The sequence below is a fragment of the Mobula hypostoma genome, chromosome 27 (genome assembly GCF_963921235.1).
Source record: "Mobula hypostoma chromosome 27, sMobHyp1.1, whole genome shotgun sequence".
In the NCBI taxonomy this organism is placed as follows: Eukaryota; Metazoa; Chordata; class Chondrichthyes; order Myliobatiformes; family Myliobatidae; genus Mobula; species Mobula hypostoma.
Window position 1 is genome coordinate 34,854,974 of NC_086123.1, and position 15,068 is coordinate 34,870,041.

Genomic DNA, 15,068 nt, shown 5'->3' on the forward strand with positions numbered 1-15,068 from the left:
CCAAGAGCTGCCAGATGTTCCTCATACGGTAACCCTTTCATTCCTGGAATCATTCTCGTGAATCTTCTCTGAAGCCTCTCGAATGTCAGTATATCCCTTCTAAAATAAGGAGCCCAAAACTGCACACAAAACTCCAAGTGTGGTCTCAGGAGTGTTATAGAGGCACAACATCACACCCCTGCTCTTGTATTCTATACCTCTAGAGATGAATGCCAACATTGCATTCGCCTTCTTCACCATCAACTCAACCTGGAGGTTAACCTTTAGGGTATCCTGCACAAGGACTCCCAAGTCCCTTTGCATCTCTGCATTTTGAATTCTCTCCCCATCTAAATAATAGTCTGCCCGTTTATTTCTTCCACCAAAGTGCATGATCATACACTTTCCAACATTGTATTTCATTTGCTACTTCTTCGCCCATTCCCCTAAAACATAGAAACATAGAAAACCTACAGCCCAATACAGGCCCTTCGGCCCACAAAGCTGTGCTGAACATGTCCCTACCTTAGAACTACCTAGGCTTTACCCATAGCCCTCTATTTTTCTAAGCTCCATGTAGCCATCCAGGAGTCTCTTAAAAGACTCTATCATTTCCACCTCCACCACTGCCACCGGCAGCCCGTTCCACGCACTCACCAGTCTCTGCGTAAAAAAAAAATTACCCCTGACATCTCCTCTGTACCTGCTTCCAAGCTCCTATGCCCTCTCATGCTAGCCATTTCAGCCCTGGGGAAAAGCCTTTGACTATCCACACGATCAATGCCTCTCAATATCATCGGTGAAATCATCGGACAAGGTCAGCATGGACTTGTGAAAGGAAAATCATGTCTGACGAATCTCGTTGAATTTTTTGAGGATGAAACTAGTAGAGTGGATAGGGCAGAACCAGTGGATGTGGTATATTTGGATTTTCAAAAGGCTTTTGACAAGGTTCCACACAGGAGATTAGTGTGCAAACTTAAAGTACATGGTATTGGGGGTATGGTGTTGATGTGCATAGAGAATTGGTTGGCAGACAGGAAGCAAAGAGTGGGAATAAACGAGACCTTTTCAGAATGGCAGGCAGTAACTAGTGGGGCACCGCAAGTGTTGGGACCCCAGTTGTTCACAATATATATTAATGACTTGGATGAGGGAATTAAATGCAGCATCTCCAAGTTTGCGGATGACACAAAGCTGGGCAGCAGTGTCAGCTGTGAGGAGGATGCTAAGAGGATGCAGGGTGACTTGGATAGGTTAGGTGAGTGGGCAAATTCATGGCAGATGCAATTTAATGTGGAAAAATGTGAGGTTATCCACTTTGGTGACAAGAACAGGAAAACAGCTTACTACCTGAATGGTGGCCGATTAGGAAAAGGGGAGGTGCAACGAGACCTGGGTGTCATTATACACCAGTCATTGAAAGTGGGCATGCAGGTACAGCAGGCGGTGAAAAAGGCGAATGGTATGCTGGCATTCATAGCAAGAGGATTCGAGTACAGGAACAGGGAGGTACTACTGCAGTTGTACAAGGCCTTGGTGAGACCATACCTGGAGTATTGTGTGCAGTTTTGGTCCCCTAATCTGAGGAAAGCCATTCTTACCATAGAGGGAGTACAAAGAAGGTTCACCAGATTGATTCCTGGGATGGCAGGACTTTCATATGATGAAAGATTGGATCGGCTAGGCTTATACTCGTTGGAATTTAGAAGATTGAGGGGGGATCTTATTGAAACATATAAAATCCTAAAGCGATGGGACAGGCTAGATGCAGGAAGATTGTTCCCGATGTTGGGGAAGTCCAGAACGAGGGGTCACAGTTTGAGGATAAAGGGGAAGCCTTTTAGGACCGAGATGAGGAAAAACTTCACACAGAGAGTGGTGAATCTGTGGAATTCTCTGCCACAGGAAACAGTTGAGGCCAGTTCATTGGCTATATTTAAGAGGGAGTTAGATATGGCCCTTGTGGCTAAAGGAATCAGTGGGTATGGAGGGAAGGCTGGTACAGGGTTCTGAGTTGGATGATCAGCCATGATCGTACTGAATGGTGGTGCAGGCTTGAAGGGCCAAATAGCCTACTCCTGCACCTATTTTCTATGTTTCTATATCTTGTACACCCCTTTCAGGTCACCTCTTTTCCTCCGTCACTCCAAGGAGAAAAGACCGAGTTCACTCAACCTATTCTCATAAGGCATGCTCCCCAATCCAGGCAACATCCTTGTTAATCTCCTCTGCATCCTTTCTATGGTTTCCACGTCCTTCCTGTAGTGAGGCAACCAGAACTGAGCACAGTACTCCAAGTGGGGTCTGACCAGGGTCCTATATAGCTGCAACATTACCTCTCGGCTCTTAAACTCAATCCCACGATTGATGAAGGCCAATGCACCACATGCCTTCTTAACCACAGAGTCAACCTACGTAGCAGCTTTGAGTGTCCTATGGACTCAGACCCCAAGATCCCTCTGATCCTCCACACTTATCTGGGTTGAACTCCATCTGCCACTTCTCAGCCCAGTTCTGCATCCTATCAATGTCCCGTTGTAACCTCTGACAGCCCTCCACACTATCCACAACACCTCCAACCTTTGTGTCATCAGCAAATTTACTAACCCATCCCTCCACTTCCTCATCCAGGTCATTTATAAAAATCACGTAGAGTAAGGGTCCTAGAACAGATCCCTCAGTCACACCACTGGTCATCGGCCTCCCTGCAGAATATGACCTGTCTACAACCACTCTTTGCCTTCTGTGGGCAAGCCAGTTCTGGATCCACAAAGCAAGGTCCCCTTGGATCCCATACCTCTTTACTTTCTCAATAAGCCTTGCATGGGGTACCTTATCAAATGCCTTGCTAAAATCCATATACACTACATCTACTGCTCTTCCTTCATCAATGTGTTTAGTCACATCCTCAAAAAATTCAATCAGACTCGTAAGGCATGACCTGCCATTCTCAAAGCCATGCTGACTATTCCCAGTCATTTTATATCCCTCCAAATGTTCATAATTTCTGCCTCTCAGGATCTTCTCCATCAACTTACCAACCACTGACATAAGACTCACTGGCCTATAATTTCCTGGGCTATCCCTATTCGCTTTCTTGAATAAGGGAACAATATCCACAACCCTCCAATCCTCCGGAACCTCTCCCATCCCCATTGATGATACAAAGATCATTGCCAGAGGCTTAGCAATCTCCTCCCTCGCTTTCCACAGTAGCCCGGGTACATCCTGTCCAGTCCCAGTGACTTATCCAACTTGATGTTTTCCAAAAGCTCCAGCACATCCTCTTTCTTAATAACTACATGCTCAAGCTTTTCAGTCTGCTGCAAGTCATCCCTACAATCGCCAAGATCCTTTTCCGTAGTGAATACTGAAGCAAATGTTACGAACTGTAACGTCTAGAAATAAATCAGCGGCAAGAGATTTCACACTGAGTCGGGTTTTAATGTTAAAACCACCATCTTTATTAGTATCTACTTATAATATGGTAACTTAACCAAGATAAACAAATGTTAACAGTGTTATGTGTATGTAGGTGTGTAATATAGCTCTCAAAGCTGAGAGTCTTGAGATGGTAAAGTAGGAAAATTCAGATCATCCATGGAATGTATGTAGGAGAGGGATATTTGTAATCCAGGGTGAAACATAGAGAAAAGGCAGTTACGTCGAATTCCACAGGTAAACGAAAGTATTGTCGTCGAAGATCTTGCCCGTCGTGTTGTTCCAAATCCACATATGAATTATCACCAAAAGTGACCTGTCACAGGGATATCATCTTCAAGTGGTTGCCACACAACATACCCAGGCAAGGGTTAACACACGGGTGGTCTCCACAGGTTATCCCGAAAAATCCACTCCTTCAGGATTATATGAAGTGACAGACACACATTCTGTTATGCACTCCGTGCCGATGTTTAACCACCCTTGTGGGCATAATAGAGTTCCAAGCCTCAGCTGCGACAAGCTGAAACTACCAGCTTCCCAGTTTCTCTCTCTCCCTTTTCTGACTGTGACTGTCTGTGTCCTTGTTTTAAAGTAAACAAGCTGCGAATCAGTCAGTGAACAACATCATAGTCCTGCCTCACTGAAGCGCTCTTTTAAAGTGACATTCCACAGTAAATGAAACCTGCGGGTTCATAACACAAAGTATTCATTAAGTACCTCTGCTATTTCCTCCAGTTCCATACACACTTTTCCACTGTCACACTTGGTCGGTCCTATTTTCTCATGTCTTATCCTTTTGCTCTTCATGTACTTGTAGAATGCCTTGGGGTTTTCCTTAATCCTGTCCGTCAAGACCTTCTCATGGCCTCTTCTGGCTCTCCTAATTTCCTTCTTAAGCTCCTTCCTGCTAGTCTTATAATCCTCTAGACTCCTATCAATAACTATCTAAGTCTCTCTGCAGGCTCTCAGTTTCCACAACAGTACCCGCTCCTCCACCTATCTTTGTATCATCGGCAAATTTAGCCACAAATCCATTAATCCCATATTCCAAATCATTGACATACATCGTAAGAAGCAGCGATCCCAACACCGACCCCTGTGGAACTCCACTGGTAACCAGCATCCAGCCAGAATTATCATCATCATCATCATCATCATCATCATCAGGTACCATGCCCAGTTTGAGCTTTGACTGCCATGGCCCACACACTCCTGTTTTGGGTCAAGTGGATCAATTCATTGGTATTCATTTCCAGTTCTCTTGCTGCTGTCTCCATCATCATTTGTCTTTGTCTTCCTCTTGCTTTCTTCCCTTCAATCTTTTCCATAATTACCATGCATTCTAACTCCTCTTTCCTAATCACATGTCCAATGTAGTTACGTTGCCTTTTCATGATCTCATACATCATTTCTCTTTCTGTGTTTGCTCTATTCATGACATCCTCATTAGATATTCATTTCATCCATGATATTCTTTGCATCCTCCTCAAAAACCACATCTCTGCTGCTTCAATTCATTTTCTCATGTTACTAGATATTGTCCAACATTCTGAGCCATATAACAAAACTGGATAAACGTAACATTTCAGTACTCTGAGGCGGGTTGTCATGCCTAGTTTAGTATTGGTCAGTATACTCTTCATTCTCGTAAAGGTGTCTTTTGCCGTCCCTATTCTTCTTTCGATGTCCATGTCGCACCTGCCATATGATGTCACCCAGCTTCCTAAGTAGCAAAAGTTCTGTACTTGTTTTATGTCTTCCCCGTTTATTCTCAGCCTGCAGATAGGATTCTCCTTTTTTGACATTACCATACATTCTGTCTTTTTGCAATTGATAGATAGACCCATTTTTGCACTTTCTTCAACAACTATATCAATTAAGTTTTGTAGTTCTTCCTCCGTACTTGCAATTAACACAGTGTCATCCGCATATCTGAAACTATTGATGTTTTCACTGCCAACTTTGATTCCCTAGATGTCTCTTATTTTTTGTAATATTGTTTCACTGTACACATTAAACAAATCAGGGGAGAAAACACATCCTTGCCTAATGCCTCTCTTGATCTTTGCAAACTGACTCACTTCTCCATCTATTCTTACAGCGGCAGTTTGTTCCCAGTACAGATTTCTGATTAGGCGGACGTCTTTTGAATCTAGATCTAGAGTTTCCTGTAATATTTCAAATAACTTATTGTGCTTCACTTTATCAAATGCTTTTGTGTAGTCGATAAAACAAACAAACAAACCTTTTTGCATTTGAATAGCTCGTTCTGATAGTATCCTTAACATCACTATCGCATTTCTTGTACCTTTGTCTTTCACAAAACCACATTGTTCTTTACCTATTTCAACTTGTATCTTACTTTTAGCTCTTGACATCAAAATTCTTAGAAGTATCTTGGTGATATGACTCATTAAGCTTATGGTCCTATGTAATTCACATTCTATTGCTCCGGGTTTCTTAGGAAGAGTGATAAATACTAATTTGTTTTTCCTGCTTGATATAGGGTTCTTACATTCCAAGTGGCAATAATTTTCTTTTGTGTTACTCGAATTTTATGAATTTTGTGGCTTGATGACGGTCGGGGATCCCCTGCTGCTGCAGTTACTGAACCTGCCGGATCTGCCGTTGGCCTTCACTCGTATCCTGAGCAGGAACCCTTGCAGGTGCTACCGTTCTGGGTCAGAGTGGCCCTGGGAGCAAGGAATGACCAAGGGGTAACTCCACTTTCCCCAAAGCTCTGAAAGTCCCCAATCAGAGCCTCATCACCAGTTGCAGTTTAGAGTCATACACAGGACATCCAGCCAGAATAGGATCCCTTTATTCCCACTCTCTGTTTTCTGCCGATCAGCCAATGCTCCACCCATGCTAGTAACCTCTCTGTAATTCCGTGGGCTCTTATCTTGCTAAACAGCCTCATGGTGGCACCTTGTCAAAGGCCTTCTGAAAATCCATGTACACCACATCTACTGCATCTCCTTTGTCTATCCTGTTTGTAATTTCCTCAAAAAATTGCAGTAGGTTATTCAGGCAGGATTTTCCTTTCAGGAAACATAGAAACATAGAAAATAGGTGCAGGAGTAGGCCTTTTGGCCCTTCGAGCCTGCACCATCATTCACTGTGATCATGGCTGATCATCCAACTCAGACCCCTGTACCTGCCTTTTCTCCATACCCCCTGATTCCTTTAGCGACAAGGGCCGTATCTAACTCCCTCTTAAATATAGCCAATGAACTGGCCTCAACTGTTTCCTGTGGCAGAGAATTCCACAGGTTCACCACTCTCTATGTGAAGAAGTTTTTCCTAATCTCGGTCCTAAAAGGCTTCCCCTTTACCCTCAAACTGTGACCCCTCGTTCTGGACTTCCCCAACATCGGGAACAATCTTCCTGCATCTAGCCTGTCCAATCCCTTTAGGATTTTATACGTTTCAATAAGATCCCCCCTCAATCTTCTAAATTCCATGCTGGCTTTGGCCTATCTTGTAATGTACCTCCAGGTACACCGTAATCTCATCCCTAGCTATCGATTTCAACAACTTCCCAACCACTGATGTCAGGCTAACAGGTCTATAGTTTCCTTTCTGCTGCCTCCCACCCTTCTTAAAAAGTGGAGTAACATTTGTTATTTTCCAGTCATCTGGTACAATGCCAGAATCTATCGATTCTTGAAAGATCATTGTTAGTGCCTCTGCAATCTCTCCAGCTACTTCCTTCAGAACCCAAGGGTGCATTCCATCAGGTCCAGTAGATTTATCCACCCTCAGACCATTAAGCTTCCTGAGCACCTTCTCAGTCATAATTTTTACTACACATGCTTCACTTCCCTGACACTCTTGAATGTCCGGTATACAGCAGATGTCTTCCACTGTGAAGACTGATGCAAAATGCGCATTCAGTTCCTCTGCCATCTCTGTGTCTCTCATTACAATATCTCCAGTGTCATTTTCTATTGGTCCTATATCTACCCTCAACTCTCCTTTACCCTTAAAGCTTAAAAAAGCTTTTAGTATCTTCTTTGATATTAGTCTCCAGCTTCCTTTCATAATTCATCTTTTCCTTCCTAATGACCTTCTTTTTTCCCTTCTGCAAATTTTTAAAAGCTTCCCAAACCTCTATCTTCCCACTAGCTTTGACTTCCTTGTATCCCCTCTCTTTTGATCTACTTTGGCTCTGACGTCACTTGTCAGCCATGGTAGTGTCCTTCTTCTACTTGAAAATTTCTTCTTATTTGGAATATATCTGTCTTGCACTTCTGTCATTTCTTCTCAGAAACTCCAGCCATTGCTGCTCTGCTGTCCTTCCTGCCAGTGACTTTTCCAGTCAAACTGGCCAGTTCCCTTCTCATGCCATTGTAGTTTCCTTTATTCCACTGAAATACCAACACATTGGAATTTAGTTTCCTTCTCAAATTTCAAAGTGAACTCGATCATAATGTGATCACTGTTCTCTAAGGGTTCTTTAATCTTAAACTTTCTTATCACCTCTGGATCATTGCACAACACCCAATCCAGCACAGCCGATCCCCTAGTGGGCTCAACAACAAGCTGTTATAAAAAGCCATCTCTTAGACATTCTACAAATTCTCTCTCTTAAGGTCCAGTACTGACCTGGTTACCCCAATCCACTTTCATGCTAAAATCCCCAACGATTATCATGACATTGCCCTTCTGATTCGCCTTTTCTATCTCCTGCTGTAATTTGTAAAACGTAAGTTCCTGATCCCATCTCAAGTTAACATACAAGGGATCGTGGCACTTCTTTGAAGAGGAAAAGCGGTCTGGTCAATACTGATTCCACAAAAAAATAATAGATGTGTAATTTTCTGTATTGTATTGACATTACGAAAGTAACTAAAGAATTTTTAAAAAGTACTTTGATAAAATTGCTGATGTGAACTCATGAATCCTAAAGGTTAACTATTTCTCTCCACAGGCACTGCCTGATTTGCTGTGTAGTTGCCATATTTTCTATTTTATTTCAGATTTCCAGCACTGCAGTACTTTGCTTGTGGTTTAAACGTGGTTGTGATGCTCTGTGGAGTACACTGGAAGTAAGTGGATACCAGCACAAAAGGACAGAACTCCACCATGGACGGTCCCAAGCCTGGCTGCAAAAGTGAGGTGTGTGTACGAACGGGACTAGTAACCCCCATCCTGGACAACACCAGGACTACAGAAACTCCAACAGGAGCTGGAAAGACCTCACCCCTGGGGGAAGAAGAGGCTACCAAGAAAATGGGAGACAACATGACAGAGGAGTCTGGCGAGCTGCTGTCACCACTGAAGCCCCAGCAGGGATGACCAGCTTAAGAGAGACAAAGAGCCAGCATGTGCACTGGGGCCCAAAGAGATGATCTGTGTGCCGTATCCTCTTTATGATCTATCATTACCATTGATTTAAATCATTACTCTTAGACCATTTATTATGCATGACAATTAAAGATTGTAGAATGATAATGACTTGCCTGTAATTTAAGACATCTACCAAATCAGATTAATGAAAGCTTTTAACCAAAGAGTGTGGCAGAAAATTTATCCTTTGTGATTTCCAATCATGAGGTTTATTTTTAGTACATCACAGGAGCCTTCAACAGAACCTCCATGTCTCTACTTTTACTGACAAAGGTTAACTTTTTGAAAAAGGACGAAATACGTTACTATGCAAAAGTCTTAGGCACATATATAGAGCTAGGGTGCCTGAGACTATCGCACAGTACTGTATTTGTCAACGAGGAGTGGAGAGCGACTTTGTAAATCAGAGTCAGAATCTTCGGCGCATATCAGGAAATTTGTTGTCATGCCATTCCAATACTTAATAATAGGAAAAAACTGTGAATTACAGTATAATATGTATATTAAATAGTTAAATTAAATAAATAGTGCAAAAATAGAAATAAAAAAGTAGTGTTCATGGGTTCAATGTTCATTCAGAAATCTGATGGCAGAAGGGAAGAAGCTGTTCCTGAATCATTGAGTTTGTGCCTTCAGGCTTCTGTACCTCCTGGCTGATGACGGCAACGAGAGCAGGGCACGACCTGGCTGTAAGTGATTGGTGCCACCCTTCTGAGGCGACGCTCCTTGAAGTTGTCCTGGACACAATGGAGACGATGCTCATGACGAAGCCTGACTAAGTTTACAACTCTCTGCAGCTTACTTCGATCCTGAGCAGTAGCAGCCCCCCCCCCCCCCCGGCTCTCCCACACCAGACGGTGATGCAGCCAGGTAGAACATGATACATCTGTAGAAATCTGGTGGGGACAAAGGATGTTGGGAATGGTGAGGGTGGTGTGCCATGAGGGGGTGGGGAGCCCCCAACCGGTGGCAGAGGAGTGCCAAAGGCAGGGGGTAGCATGGGTGCTACCCAGCCCCGAGACACCGGGAAAGGTCATTGATTCCAAACAACTGGTTTATTGATCATTACAGAATGTCTCTCCCCTCTCCCTTCCCCTTTTCCCCAACCATGATTCCCCTCTCCCTGTCCCCTTCCCACTCTCAGTCCACAAGAGAGACCCATTCAGAATCAGGTTTATCATCGCTCACATATACCACGAAATTTGTTTTTTTTTGTGGCAGCAGTGTAGTGCAATACACAAAATTACGACAGTACTGTACAAAAGTCTTAGACTCCCGAGCTGTATATAGTAGACGTGCCAAAGACTTTAGCACAGTTTGTAAATCCCAAACCAGTGATGCAGTACTAAATCTGGGAAATAATCGTTTACAGCATCTTAATTTTACCTCCGTGTTTACTCTGCAACACCACTCTCACCCGGACAATCATTAGAAATGACTCAAGTGACTGCAGTTGTTGGGATTTGGAGCAACAAACGAACTGCGGGAGGAGCTCAGTATCTGTGGAAGGAAAGGTTTCTGTTTTGGGGCTGCACAGTAGCACAGGGGTTCACACAGTGCATTGCACTACCGGTGAGATGGGTTCAATTCCCACCACTGCCTGTCAGGAGTTTGTACATTCTCCTGCGACAGCGCGTATCTCCTCTGGGTGCTCTGGTTTCCTCGCACATCCCAATGACGTACCCTGGTAGGTGAATTGGTCATTGTAAAGGAGGGAGGAGAAGATGGCGGCACAACGCAGCTCGCAGCGGCCACTCCGGTGGTGATGTCTGTTATTTGTCAAGTAGGGGACCGTGCATAATTCTGATTTGATGGAGATGGACGTGAGAGTACGGAGGAACATCTGGAGAAACTTCTGAAACGCCTGCTTCGCTGCCGCTGTTTCTGTGAGGTCTGGAATCTCCGGGGGGAAGGCCCCGAGTCCTCAGCTTTGCTTGTTGCTCGGCAGCCGGGGCGGGGTCGAAGCGCTCGGCAGAGGATGGTGCACGGAGAGGCTGTGTCGGAGGCTCGAAGTTTTCGGATGGACTCAGAGTTGGCTGCGGTCGGGTGCTTCCAATGCATCGGCAAGTTATCAGCGCTTGGAGGTTCATGGCAGGGAGAGTTCCTCCCTTCTGCCGCCTGTGTGAGATGATGAGTCTATCGGGACTTTGAAACTTTTTTTCTACCGTGCCCATGGTCTGCTCTTTATCAAATTACGGTATTGCTTTGCACTGTTGTAACTATATGTAATAATTATGTGGTTTTGTCAGTTTTAGTCTTGGTTTGTCCTTTTTTTTGTGATATCATTCTAGAGGAACATTGTATCATTTTTTATTGCATGCATTTCTAAATGACAATAAACGAGGACCGAGTGTCCTCATAATCTAAAAAAAATGTCGCGTGATTAGGCTAGGGTTAAATTGGGGGATTGCTGGGCAGTGCAGCACAAAGGGCCTATTCTATGCTGTATCTCAATATATAAATAAACAAACAAGCAAACAAACAACAGATAAGTAAGTAAATAGACACAGATGGATAAATAAATAAATACTACTGCTACTACTATGACTCAGGCCTAGGGGGCCAGCGTCGGGCATGATGACGGACTCTCCACTTCTCCCTCTCCCTCATCAGTGTGTTCAGTTCATCTACATTAGCCGTGCCACTGTCTTCTAGGAGCATGTTGACCATAGTCTTGGGAGGGCGCCCAGGGTTCATCCTCCCGTGCTTGGGCTCCTAAATGATGACTAGGCTGGCAGGTAGCTCGGGGTGGCGTAGACAGTGCCCCGCTAGTTGCAGTCTTCTCGCTTCGATCTTAGTGGAGAGCATCAGTAGGTGGTTATAGAGCTCAACGTTCATCATGTGCTGTTGCCAACTCACGTCAAGAGCCATAAGTAAATAGATAGATAGATAAACACTGCATTGACAATTCCTTCCCTCTCCGACAGATGCTACTCGACCAGCTCAGTTCCTCCAGCAGATTGTTGAGTTAGAAATGATTGTTGAATAGGGCCATGCAGTGATACAGCATGAGGGTAGCACTAGTGTAGTAGTTAGCATAACGCTTTACGGTACAGGCTCATCGTTATGGCAGGTTCAATTCCCGCCACTGCCTGTAAGGAGTTTGTATGTTCTCCCCGTGACTGTGTGGGTTTGCTCCGGGTGCTCCGGTTTCCTCCCACAGTCCAAAGATATACCGGTGGTAGGTTAATCGTAAACTGTAAATCGTCCCATGATTAGGCTAGGGTGAAATTGGGGATTGCTGGGCGTCTTGGCTCAAAAGGCCAGAGGGACATATTCCGCGCTGTATATTAATAAATAAATAAAAAGCAGAGTTCAGCCCAGTTCATCCATGCTGACCAAGATGGCCATCTAAGCATTTGGCCATATTCCTTTTGAGCTTCTCTCTCCGTGCGCCTGTTGTTAGTGTTCTTGCTCCCAGCACTTCCTCAGGCTGCTGTTGTGCTTGGCACAGTGAGCAACAAGAAGGGTTGTCTTACAGCTCCAGCACCCTTGACCTATTGTACTGTCTGTGTGGAGCCTGCACATTCTACCTTTCACCACCGGGTGGCGGGGTGCAGCTACGTCGCTAACAAAGTAGATGTTTGGTGCTCCTTCACTCCGCTAGCCTGTGGTCACCCTCGGGCAAGGTGTAGCACCTGCTTAGTCCCCCCGATCAGGGTCAGGTGAAGCCATGGGAGCAGGTGATGGATGGCTGTATGAGCAGCTGGTGCTTATGGGGTCACCCGTCTTGTAAAGACACTGCCCAGAAGAAGGCAATGGCAAGCCACTTCCGTAGAAAAATTTGCTAAGCCATCGTCGTGGCTATCCCTCGAGGTCGAGGATGATGGTCTTTGTTCTGAAGAAGTGGCCCACAGAGTGAAGATGCCTGTGTGTGTATTTGTTTAACGTGTACTTGATGTCGCACTCCAAGAAGCACACGATGCTTCACAAATCACCCAACTGATTCCAGTGGCACGGAAACCACGACAATTGGAGCTGATGGATTTGTTGCAGCCTTCATCCACCTTCACAGCCGTAGAGTTCGAAGTAACTTTGTCCGCCTGTTCCACCGTTGAGGTTTTGGTTGGATCGTTCTTTGTCAGGGACCTCAACCTCGACCTTACCGCCATGGGTGACCCTACCAGCAGCATAGCTCCAGACGGCATTGCTCTCGGGATCACAGGACCACACAAGCTTCTCCACCACGACAAGGTGACAATCCACGGAGAAGATTTGTTGAGCATAATCATGGTCAAAAAGACAATGATTGCCTATGTCATACTATACAGTGCACATAATGATGATAATGATGATGACCTTTGACCACATACTTTTCTCCATGTGCCCCCGTTCTTTCCCACACCTCTGTACTGTGCAGGTTGTGAGATTAATTGGCCACTGTAATTGTCACTGGTGTGTGTCTAAGAGGTAGAATCTGGGGAGAGCTGATGGGAAAAGAGTTTGAAATGGAATTTCAAAGGTTCATTTATTATCAATGAATACATCTCTGAAATTCTTCTTCTCCAGATAGCCACGAAACCAAGAAAGAAACGAATGGCAGCACGAACATCAACAACCCCCCCATCCCTCCTCTCTGCCCAAATAACAAACAAAAATAGAACAGGCTCATCGACCCCCCCCCAATACCCCACCCCCACACAAAAAATGAGAAAGATTGGGTGAATAACACAGAGTATAAAAAACTATAAGACTGAAAAAAGTTTATAGTCCAAGTCCATATCCAAAATGCAGAAAGGCTGGGTAACAATCTCCGGACACAGTGGCAGGCCTTTCCCTCTCCGATAGCAGAGCGATCCCACCAGCGATCAAAAGGTGTCTCCCCTCTCTGTAGCAGAGCGATCCCACCAGCGATCAAAAGGCAGTCTCCCCTCTCCGATAGCAGAGCGATTCCACCAGCGATCAAAAGGCAGGCAGTCGGTGCTCACCTTCTGCATTCATCTCGATGTCTCGATCTCGATCGTCACTTTAATTGGCGAACAATGGAAGCTTTAATTGAGAAATGGAGTCAACCGTGGACTCGCAGCCTTTGCCCCACGAGGTTCGTACACGCTGCCTCTCCCTCCATTTTTGCAGCTCAGTGGATGAGAAGGTCAGTGACTCTGTCATCCATAATCCACTTGTTGTGGATGTCACACTGGAAGATCTGTTGACCATTTTCCCAAAGAAAGGCACTTCGTTTAGCTCAACGCCATGAGAAAACATGCTCTTCATTTTGTAAGAATACATCACACCAATAGAATACACGACTCTACAGCACAGTACAGGCTCTTTGGCTCACGATGCTGCACAAACCTATTAACCTAACATCAATCTAACCCTTCCCTCCTACGTATCCCTCCATTTTTCCATCATTCATGTGGCCAATCTCAAAGGTTCTTAAATGCCCCTAATATATCTTTCTCTACCACCACCCCCAGCAGGGCATTCCACACACCCACCACTCTTTGTGAAAAAACTTATGTCTGACATTCCCCTCCAATTACCTTAAGATTTTGACGCCCTGGTATTAGCCTTTTCTGCGCTGAGGAAAAAGTCTCTGGCTATCCACTTGATCTATGCCTCTTATCATCTTGTACACCTCTATCATGTCATGGTTGTCACAGACTTCACAAACTCCCCCAATGACCCTGTGCTTTCAGTCTCTGTCGCTGACATGAGAGTATCCTTCACAAAGGTGAATGTATAGAAAGCTTCTGGCCCAGATGAGTATCTGGCCGGGTACTGAAGACCTATGCTGATCAACTGGCTGGAGTGTTCACTGAGATCTTTAACCTCTCATTTCAGTAGTCTGAGCTACCTATCTGCTTCAAACAGGCTTCAGTTTTACCGATTCCTTAGAAAAACATGGTAACCTGCCTCAGTGACTATTTCCAGTAGCATTTACATCCATGTGATGAAGTTTTTTGAAAGATTGATGATGAAACATATCATCTCCTGCCTGAGAAAGACTTGGATCTGCTCCAGTTTGCCTACCATCACAGCAGGTCAACAGCAGATTCTATTTCGTTGGCTCTTCACTCAACTCGGGAACATCTGGATAGTGAAGATTCATACATCAGGGTGTCCTTCATTGACTACAGCTCAGCGTTCAATACTATTATCCCCTTAAAACTAATCAGCAAGCTTCAAGACCTTGGCCTCAATACTTCCTTGGCCAACTGCATCTGCGATTTCTTCACTTGCAGAACCCAGTCAATTTGGATTGTCAACAACATCTCCTTCATGATCCCTATTAGCACTGGTGCACCACAAGGCTGTGTACTTAGACCCCTGCTCTACACATGACT